General features: G+C 32.5%; 1 protein-coding gene across 1 annotated transcript in view; it reads right to left on the reverse strand.

The window, feature by feature from the left end:
- Window positions 1–2,762, reverse strand: part of LOC142324298 (histidine decarboxylase-like) — a 124,461-nt gene extending 121,699 nt beyond the window's left edge. The window contains exon 1 of the mRNA XM_075365226.1: window positions 2,742–2,762. The gene's annotated coding sequence lies outside the window, so the exon portion shown is untranslated. The remainder of the gene's footprint in view (window positions 1–2,741) is intronic.
- Between the last annotated feature and the right edge of the window lie 7,471 nt (window positions 2,763–10,233).

Consider the following 10,233-nt stretch of genomic DNA (forward strand, 5'->3'; position numbering starts at 1 on the left):
TTACTGTTCAATCTTTCCCTTCTACACAGCCCTCCTATCTGTTCCTGCTACCTTTTATCTCTTTAATCTAATACTGGTCATCCTGCAGTACTTCTGACATGATTTTTTTATATTTTTTTAAAATTTCAAATACATTTAATTATCACTAAATTGTTATTAGAATCAATATTTGGAATACCTAATACGATATGTTTTGCAGTCCATAATTTAGTTTCAAAATATCTTCCTAGCCATTATTCTCTTTTAGGATTTTTAAAACAAGGGGTTTGTAATCTCTACTTTATACCTATAATAAATAAGGTAGGCTTTTAAAATTTTGCACTATACTTCTTTCATTTTGTTATTTTTATTTATAAAATACATATTCTTCAATTACATTCCATTTTTATTGTTCTCCTCATGCAGCATTCCAGCCACCAATTACTATTAATTTGTCATTTCCTTTTATATATTTGATTAGATTATCTATGACATGTACATTTTTCCCCATAGTCTTCACTTCATCTTATTTTATATATCTGTACAGTAATCTTGGGCTTTGAATCTATCCTGAGTAAAATAATTCTTTTGTAGTGTTGCTTGTAGTAACATACTTCGTCCTACACTTATTCTTAGTCCTATATTCTTATTCATCATTATTGATAGTCTTGCATTTCCACTGACTTTGGGTTGATGCTATTTATCCTTTCATTCCCAGACCAGATATCCTGTTCATCTTTCAATTTCACCCCACTAATTCTCACTATATTTAATGTTAATCATCCATTTCTTGTTTCAAACTGACTAGTCCATCGCATTTATTTAAACCTGTAAAATTCAATTTTCTTATTCAAATTTGTCACTGCTCATGTATTTTCTGATGAACTACTGGTCTTGATAAGTCTCCGATTGGAGATCTCTGTGGAGAACTACTTTACCCAAGAGGTAGCCATCATAATGATTTAATAAAAAAAAGGAGTGATGGAAACATTTACTTGGAACATACAGCTGTAATTTTACATTGATTTCAACCATACAATACACAAAGTCTAAAGTACATAAAGATTTTTGTTGAGACCACATCAACCATTAGTTAGTGTATTCCCCCTGCAACTATTGAAAGATTTGCTTCTCACATTCAGGAGTCATTTTTTTTTTTTTTGGCTGGTATATATAGGTGTACATTAGTATTGATTGTACTTACTACAACAAGACTGTATAAATGAATAAATAAATATTTATTCTGAATGGTAAATAAAAGTATGAGTATATTACATAAATCACACATTAGTATAAATAAGATAAATTATAAATAAGAAGAAATTATAACATAAAAAATTGTTGTGTTTAAAGTTCATGTTAATTATTTAAATACAAACACAATAAAAAATGTTAAGGTAATTAGATTAAATATAAAAATTTACATCTTCAGAGACCACTATTGAAAATTATTTTAACCAAACATTTATGTACATTTGCGGGATTATCAAGGAAACTTAAGAGGCTGTCGAGCCTCTCTTTATTTGCCATTACCAGTGAGACAGAACCATAAGGCCCACCATTAGCCTTTTGAAAATCACCTACAACACCTACCTTCATGGGTCGGATAGATTGCCCTATTAAATAATCATCTTTGGACTAGCTGATGGATTATCTGTCCTCTTAACAACATCCTCCTTTGCCTAACCTCAATTGGGCTTCTTCCTAACTTCTATGAAATTGCCAATCATGGCTGAATATTCCCTGGGAGACCTGACTAATGAAACACTTGCTGCAAAAGTTTTCTTTATGTCTGTGTCACTAAAAACCCCTGCCCTCCATTCAATTTTAATTTGCATATTTAAAATCAGTGCAAAAAATACTATAAGGCACAACTTATTGAATGAATATAATAGAAAAACAGCTTTTTTAAGCTGTTTTTCTACCAGTGTAACTGAAGATTTATAGATTTTATGAGGTCAAAATCTTAACAAAGAACAGAAAGAAATGATAATAACATCAAACTAGCAATTTGACAAATCAATGTAAACAAAAAAATACTCTTAAATTATATGTATGATATATAAAATATGATATACTAATTTGTATGTAAATGTAAATTGTATGAATGAAACTACATCCAGGTATATGAGTATGTACACATACCATTTATAGACATGTAATTCTGAAACCGTATGGGGCTCCATTCCCTTCAAAACATCCCAGTTCTCTTGTGTGTTTTCCCTCTTTGCTTAGATTTATTTAGAATATATTTAAAATATTCTTCTACTAAATTCAGTTTATCATCAAAGTATAAAAACCTAGAAGGTGTTGCATAATCGAAAATGTTGTGTACCGAAAATTAAATGAATAAAGTAAATTTGACGTCTATGTCTTCTGGCTGTAAGCTAAGTATATTAATTTCACGTGTTTGTTTCATCAAGGTGTGTCAGGTGCAATTACTAATTACAATTACTTATTATACCAAATCTACATAAACAAAGGTTTTTTTTATTTAGGGCTTAACCTGTGTTTGCGGCTTACTCTGATTTGACTGACAGTATGAATATTTGAACATTAGTTAAAAATCAGATGTTTAATAAATTTACAAAATAAATAAATTCAACAAGATAATTATTAAATATTAACAAATTCACTTGTCAATGCTTGTTGTATTTTACTAATCTATAAATAAAATTTTAATCTCCCATTTTAAGAGATCACACTACAATGTCAAGAAATAATAATATTAACAGCTATTTTATAAGAAATAATTTACTTACCATGTTTACGATACTCCTCAAAATCCATAAGGAATCTGAAATAAACAAGATTTTAAGTAGTAAATAATTTTATTTTATTCTCTGTTTGTAAGAAAGAAATTGAAGAAAACTAAAGAATTTCAACAAATTTTATTTGGAATTTATGAGTTTTTTTTTTTTTTACCCTTTGATCTTAACTAAATTCACTATGAGCGTTATTAGAATCTACAATTTACTGTCACCATTATATCTATCTTAATAACACAAATTAAACCTTTTTCTGATTCTAAACAGTAATTACACTCCAGAAACATCTAAACAGCCTGAATTAAGTAACTGATCTATTGCATATGCAATGAATTATATTTGTATGAAAACAAATAAAATCTATAATTAGATTTTAAGAAAAATTGTGTATGTAAATAGTTTCCGTCATTTTTTCAAATAGATCAAAGTAATGCAATTTTAAGTTTTAATAATAAACTAACGGTTTAAATGTGACGTAAATACTAAAGGTAAATGTTATAGTGAAACTATTCTTATTTTACAAAAACAGATTTCAATAACCTTACAAAAGATTGACGAAATTTATTAAATTTTTTGCTTAATTAACAAAAAGTTGACTTTACGAAAATTTTTCATCTGAATGATTTTTTTTATCGAAATGTAATGAGTTAATTTAAGATAAAAATTAATAGAAGGAAACAAAAAACAGACGATCATTATTTAACATTTTTTTATTATCTACCAATAATAATTAATTATAAGTTGATAAACTACTTTAAATTACTTATATTGCAAATCTAAGAAAGTTACATACTGATACAACTTAGATTTTTCGATATTTTGGATTTCGGCATCGGACGTATGCTTGATCGTCGTAACGTTAGAACGGCTGTGCGGATTTCAGATAAATTTTCTTAGCATTTTCCTTAATATTGGAAAGAAGTTGTTTTTTTACAGAAAATTTGTTATTGATTTTAGTCTCCATACAGGAATATGGTGGGTCATAAATTTATTCCTCCTCTTTAATTTTTAAATAAAACTTTTGTAATAAAGGTGAATGACACCTTTAAATATTTCAACCTTTTTGTTATTTTAACAAAATTTTGAAACGGATAGTAGCAATAGCAGCAGCTATTTACTTAAAAACCGAAAATAGTAATCAAATCAGAATAAAGGATAAATATAAATGAAAATGTATATCCAGCTAAAAACAAAATAAATAAATATTCTCTCAAAAATTAAACCAAAAAAAAGAATTTATCTAACGTAATGTAAGAAACATTAGTTATATTATTAAAAAATAAATAAAAAAAATCACGTATTCACTGTCTTCCACGCAAACGTAACTTTATGAAATATAGTCGTAATTTGCGAACTTATATTACAACTAAACAGCAGTCATGCGCTAATATTCATGTTCACTTCTTTACAGATACAAGATCTATTTACATGTATAATATAAACATATATTCTCAACCTTTGGCTCCGTCTATTAAGCTTTTCACTACTTCTGAAGCCGCAAGGAGGCTACGTTTTTCTCGTCGGAGCTATCTACGAAGTCGGTAGATATCGACCGGTCTCTGCCGGCACTAAATACAAGTGGTTGTGTATAGCGGTATGGCTACACATTATCAAACAAGATATGATTTCTTATCAGAAAAAAAATTCATATATGATCGACTTTTTCACTAGAGTTCACACCGTGCGAAACCGCGATACGAGAGGTTTATAAAAACTTCATTTTTCTATGATTAAATACAAAATCCTGTTACATTCTGTTAAAACAACATTTTATTCTAGTATATTTTACGTAAAATATAAATCTGGTAAAAATCCGAACGAATAAATGGTAAAAATCGTTTTTCAGACAACATGGTTGACATCAGAGGACTGAACCGCAATATGCGAGGTTTAATAACGTTTCTTTAATATCGAAGGCATTTTACTACCGACACATTATTATCAAAGAAATTTTGTTAAATATGTTAATCTTGTACATTTTCAGTAAAAGAGTAAAAATTTACTATTGCCAAATACAACTGAATACGCGATATACAATCGATTTTATATCAATACAGTCGCACTAAGAGATCGAAACACGGATACAAGGTTTTGAAATAGAGCTGCTACATTATCATAAATGCAATAATCTATCTCTTCTTTGTTAAAAAGATTATACTACCTTTTTCATAATTAAAAGTTAACTATTATCACGCTTAAAGCTCGAACGAGTAAGTGATATACAATCGAGACATTTTAAATTCAAACCACATAATCTAGTGTCAATTTGACCATTTTAATAAAAGAAGAATCTTTAACCGTTTTCTTAAATGGTTATTTTTTTAATAACGATTCCTAATTGTTATAGACATAAACTGAAAAAAATGGCCTATAACTTCGTCAAAAACCGTTTAAATTTTCAGTGGAAAAATGAGAAAAGATTACTTGTGAGGAAGTTAATAGTTCATGCTTCTACAATATCTTATGCGTGTTTCCCATGGCATTAAAATCGAGTTAGGTTAAAAAGCAGTTAAAAAGAATAATTTTTTTTAGTTTTTCCTCGGTAAAGAAAGTTTTTCTTTGGAAAAATTGTTTCATTAATGAAATTAAATTGTTTACGTTAACCCTAAACTTCATTGGGAGGTAAATTAATGCCACTACTTATCATTATTATGAAGCAAGTTTTTAATCTTTGAACACAACGACCTTTATGGTTTGTAAATAAAATAAATATCTCCGTTATGAATAGAGAATCTTTGAAGACAACACCTTATGGTTCATTATTTGTTGAGTAAGCAAACCAGTAAAGAGAAAAATTTTAAAGAAAAATTATTACAGATTTACCAAATTTATTATATTTATTTCATGGACTTGCGAAGCGCAAAGTCCGGTAGAGGGCGGCCATTCTCCGGCGCACAACCAGCGTGCTTAGGGAAATGACCGTTAATACCTCCCTTCTGTGGGATTAAATAGCACACGCGCGCACGCGCTAATAAACACATCCACACATACGCACAAGCACAATAACTCACATGGAAACAAAGAGAAGGAAAAATACATCTTCCAATCCAGCGCTCTCTTCAAGACATGGGCTGTACCACCAAATGCTATGTCTTGAATGTCCCCTATTCTCAAGTTCACTGACACTTTCTTCAAAAATTTTCCTGGTCTTTAGGAATGATTCCAAGGGCCCCAACAACTCAGCACTATCTTCGCCTTCATGCTCCACATCCTGCTGACCTCAGCCTCGGCTGTATGCTGTATTTGTCCGCATTCAACGGTATTTGAAGTTTTCTATCCATGGCCCGATGAACGTAACCACATATTCTACTACGCCTTTGCAGATATTCGAATTTCACCAGTTGCGAGCACCCTAATATGACATGATCTATCTTTTTGGAGTAGGTCCTTATCGACGCCTGATGCCTCCATTCTGACGGCATAATGTTCATGAAGATTTTTCCCACGCCACTCTTTTTTCAACGCTCTTGGAGTATTTTCTTCACGTTAATGTTCTTCAAGGTATCTTACAGCGTCCTTTCATCTTCATCTCCCGGTGGTCCTGGGCATTTTTGTTCAATTCGGAGGGCTTTCGATAGGACTTTGGGATACCTTGACTGTCATTCCATTCTTATAACTTGTGTCATGAGCCTGTAGTTCTAGTTCTCAGTTGGAATTGTGCTAGAGTAACGATTGCATTTCTATATACTGGGGAAATTTTCCGCAATCCTCTTCCCCTTCTTTCTGCGAGACGTACAGTCCATACACGACTGCTCGCTGATGAACCAATCCACTTATCGTGAGTCATTTCTTCATCTTATGATCCAATTTGGCTGCCTCCACTTCTGTTCATCCCACGATATCGAAACTGTACTCGAGCACGGGTACAGCCAAGTTTCCCATCACTACGATTTTGTTCTTCGAGGACAGCCTACTTCCAAGGACGGACCTACTCTCCTGACATGTTCTTTTCCTTGACATCTCCGCCCTTGATTTGAGGATCCTCTTCCATAGTTAGATATTTGTATACACCTCCGCGTTCTAATTGTCTTGTGACCGTTCTCATATCTTCATTCTCCTTGGACATTTCAGCCCTCATTTCTCTTCTAAAAAAGAACTTCGGGCACTTATCCGATCCGAATTCCATTCCGATATCGCTACTGAATTCTTCGACTATCTATATCATCCTATGTCCTTCCGGACTTTTCGCTGCCAGTTTTAGATCATCTATATACAGTAGATACAAAATCGGCTCTTCATATCTATTGACTTCAAATCCCAATTTAGTACTTCTCAATAGATGCGTGAGACGTACTAGCGCAAAGCAAAAAAGCAGCGGTGACAGTGAGGAGTCTCTCTGAAATATACTTCTCCGTATGAATATCTTTCTCGTTCTCGTGATGCCGGTTCCGTTATCGATCAGTTGTCGGGTTCTCCATTGTCTCATATCTTCTTGGCATACTTTGATCATCTGTAGATGGACCTTCGTTATCTGCATAACTCTCAGTAACCAGTCGTAAGACAGAATACCAAAGGCTTTCTTGTAACCGATCCAGGCCACCGCCAAGTTCTGTTTCTTCCTTTCAGCGTCATTAGTAATAAATAGTTTTATTCACAACAAGCAACCCCTTACATCCGTATGTTCCTTCTGGCAGCCTTTATTATTATTATTATTTGTAATGAATAATAATAAATAATATAATTCTATTGGGATAAATTTTAATCAGACTGGAATGTTATACTACTAGCTTTGACACAAATAATATTGAAACATTCAATAGATTACCGACGATGGAAGGACGGTTACATCCAGTATTCGAATAAAAGAATTACCATTGCTTTAATATTGTTAATAAGAAAATGTTACCGAAGAGTGCCCTGAGAAAACTGTAAGATCTATGTAATTTTCATTTATTTACCTTCGCATAGAAGTTGAACTCATCAGAACTGGGTGCAAGGCAAAGTATTTTAGTAACCCTTAAGCGTATGGATTGGAGTATAAATGCAAATAGGTTTGACAGTATTACTGGTCTCTTAATATTTCATTTATTTCAAAATTATGTTTGGGATAATACTTATTTCTTACCGCGTAAATAACTAACCTAGCCGATAATTCGACATTATTTTGTAAAAAAATAATAATTTTAACGATTTTTACCGGCCAAGCAATTTCTAAAATACACTAAGGAAGTGATCTCTCATCGCACTTTGTCATTAATTTTTTAATTCTTTTATTTTCTATCTGAACTTTTAACATTATTAATCATTATTTTACTAGAGAATCTAAGAAAATATCTGTTTTCACATAGTATTCATTAACCGACTAGAAGGCAAGCCAAACAAAATGACTTTCTCTTCTTTCCCAATAGTAAACTTTTTTCTTGAGCCTCACTGTGCTCATTTAATTCGCTTAAGTGATTATTCAACTGCTACAAGTCCCCATAGCTGAAATCTAAAGCAATTAGCACCCGTTTTAACAGGTATCAACATAATTCATTTACTAACGTTTTACTAAATGACTGAACAGATGTGACGTTACTAGGTTTTATTTATCCTAAATTTGTATTTGTTCTTTTTATTTTCTATTTCAAGAATAAAGGGATGTAATGGTTTTCCTTAGAAAGCGATACTCTTGATAATTCATAGGCTATTGTTTTATAAACATGAAAAAGTGAGATGTTAATTCCTATATTTATTAACGCTGTGTACAAAATATTCCAGAAGGTTCCTGCTGAACTTTACCGTCATAGTCCTCTTATTAAAATAATAAACCAACATGACAAAAATATGTCTGTAAACGCTTTGTTTTCGAGTTGTAATTCCGCCCTGATTTGTACACCGACTTTAAAATAAATATTTAATGAAATTATTGCGATAAAAATTTTGGGCCAAAATTGATAGTGGGTTTTGATTTGAAAGATGTAAAAATAAAAATGCGTGACTGAACTGTAAATACATTATAATATTTTAATTGAATTTCATTTAATCGTTTAATTTAAATGTTATTCTATTCTTTAGCGACTGGAAAATAATCTTGTAGATAAACACTTTCCGCAAAATATTAATACTAAACAACAGTTACTAAATTTCAAATACTAGAGCTAAAGCCACTTGTTAAATGATACCTGTTAACGGTTCTCCCATATCCAAACATATCGAGACCGTTTTCGATCACATAGATCAGAATGGAACACTGTAGAAAAGTCTCTCTCTACACCAAACTTTTAATTCGATTCTTACATAAATATTCCCAGTCTCGTGTAGGATTGTTTTTTTTTGTATTCTTTTTCTGTGTAGTATCTATAAAAACCATAAAGCTTTATTATTATTTTCAATATAGAAATTATAATTATATGGTTTTTAATATCGATTTATTATTGTTCTTTGGCAAATTCCAAGGGGAATATCATCATTTTAGGGAAAGGCGTTATTTAATTTAACCGCACCATACTGTAGAAGAGTGGTCGCAAAGCGGCTGCCCATGAGACTTATATAGGGCTCGGTACTCATCCGATCTGGTAACTACTGACTGTACTCTAACGAGTACTGTACGTTGTGAGACTGAGCTCGTTATAAGTAGACGTCGTTAGTGCGAATTCCTCCGTATTCCTGTCCTTCAGTGACCTCTGTGTAAAATATCCACATAAAAAAAGGGAAAATATAAAATTCACAGGGCCGCGCATTTCAGAAGAAAAAATGGGAAGCTATTTATTTATTTTCTTAAATAAAACCATTTCCTAGGGTTTGATCTCCAAACAATATGTCTGTGGTAAAAGAAACTGCAACATCATAATGAGATTTTTTATTTTAACTATCCTTTTTAAGCGCCGTCGGGGCAACCGGACTTGCCGTTAGGCTCAACAACGGTCCCCCCAAGGTACCGTGGCAGTAGACTGCCCCTCTAAAGATTGCCAACACTGGCATTATCCCACCGAGGACCCCCCGCGTCAAAAGAGCCGTCCGACCTCCTGTTGAGGACAGTCGGAAAGCTCCTCGACTGGGAGACTACTAGCTCCAACCCTAACCTATCAACTCCAGGTGCGCCTGGTGCGCACCCTTTGCTTCACGCCCACTAACCCCAACCCTGAGGGTCCCCCACCCCGTCATCAGCCGTCCCGGACTCTCCTACACTTGCGAGGCAAGCCAGAAGAGCCTAAGTATGAGAGCTACCTCCCGGTCCTGAACAATCCACGATTCATTCAATTTTCGCCTATTTTTATATATTTTGTATAAAAATAATTAGTATAAAAATTATATATATATATATATATATATATATATATATATATATATATTATTTTTATTTATTACGGTTCTTTCTCGCCTTTCTTAGAGAGGATTAAATTAGCTATATTGGTTACTCCCGTCCATCCCCTTTTGGTATTGGTCAAATAGTTCAAAATCGTATCCGGCGTAACGGGGTTCAGAAGCCTCTTCCTATAAAAAGCCCACCGGTTACATTCAAACAGTGTATGCTGTACCGTGTCTTCTTGATTACAATACCTAC

The sequence above is a fragment of the Lycorma delicatula genome, chromosome 4 (genome assembly GCF_047948215.1).
Source record: "Lycorma delicatula isolate Av1 chromosome 4, ASM4794821v1, whole genome shotgun sequence".
In the NCBI taxonomy this organism is placed as follows: domain Eukaryota; kingdom Metazoa; phylum Arthropoda; class Insecta; order Hemiptera; family Fulgoridae; genus Lycorma; species Lycorma delicatula.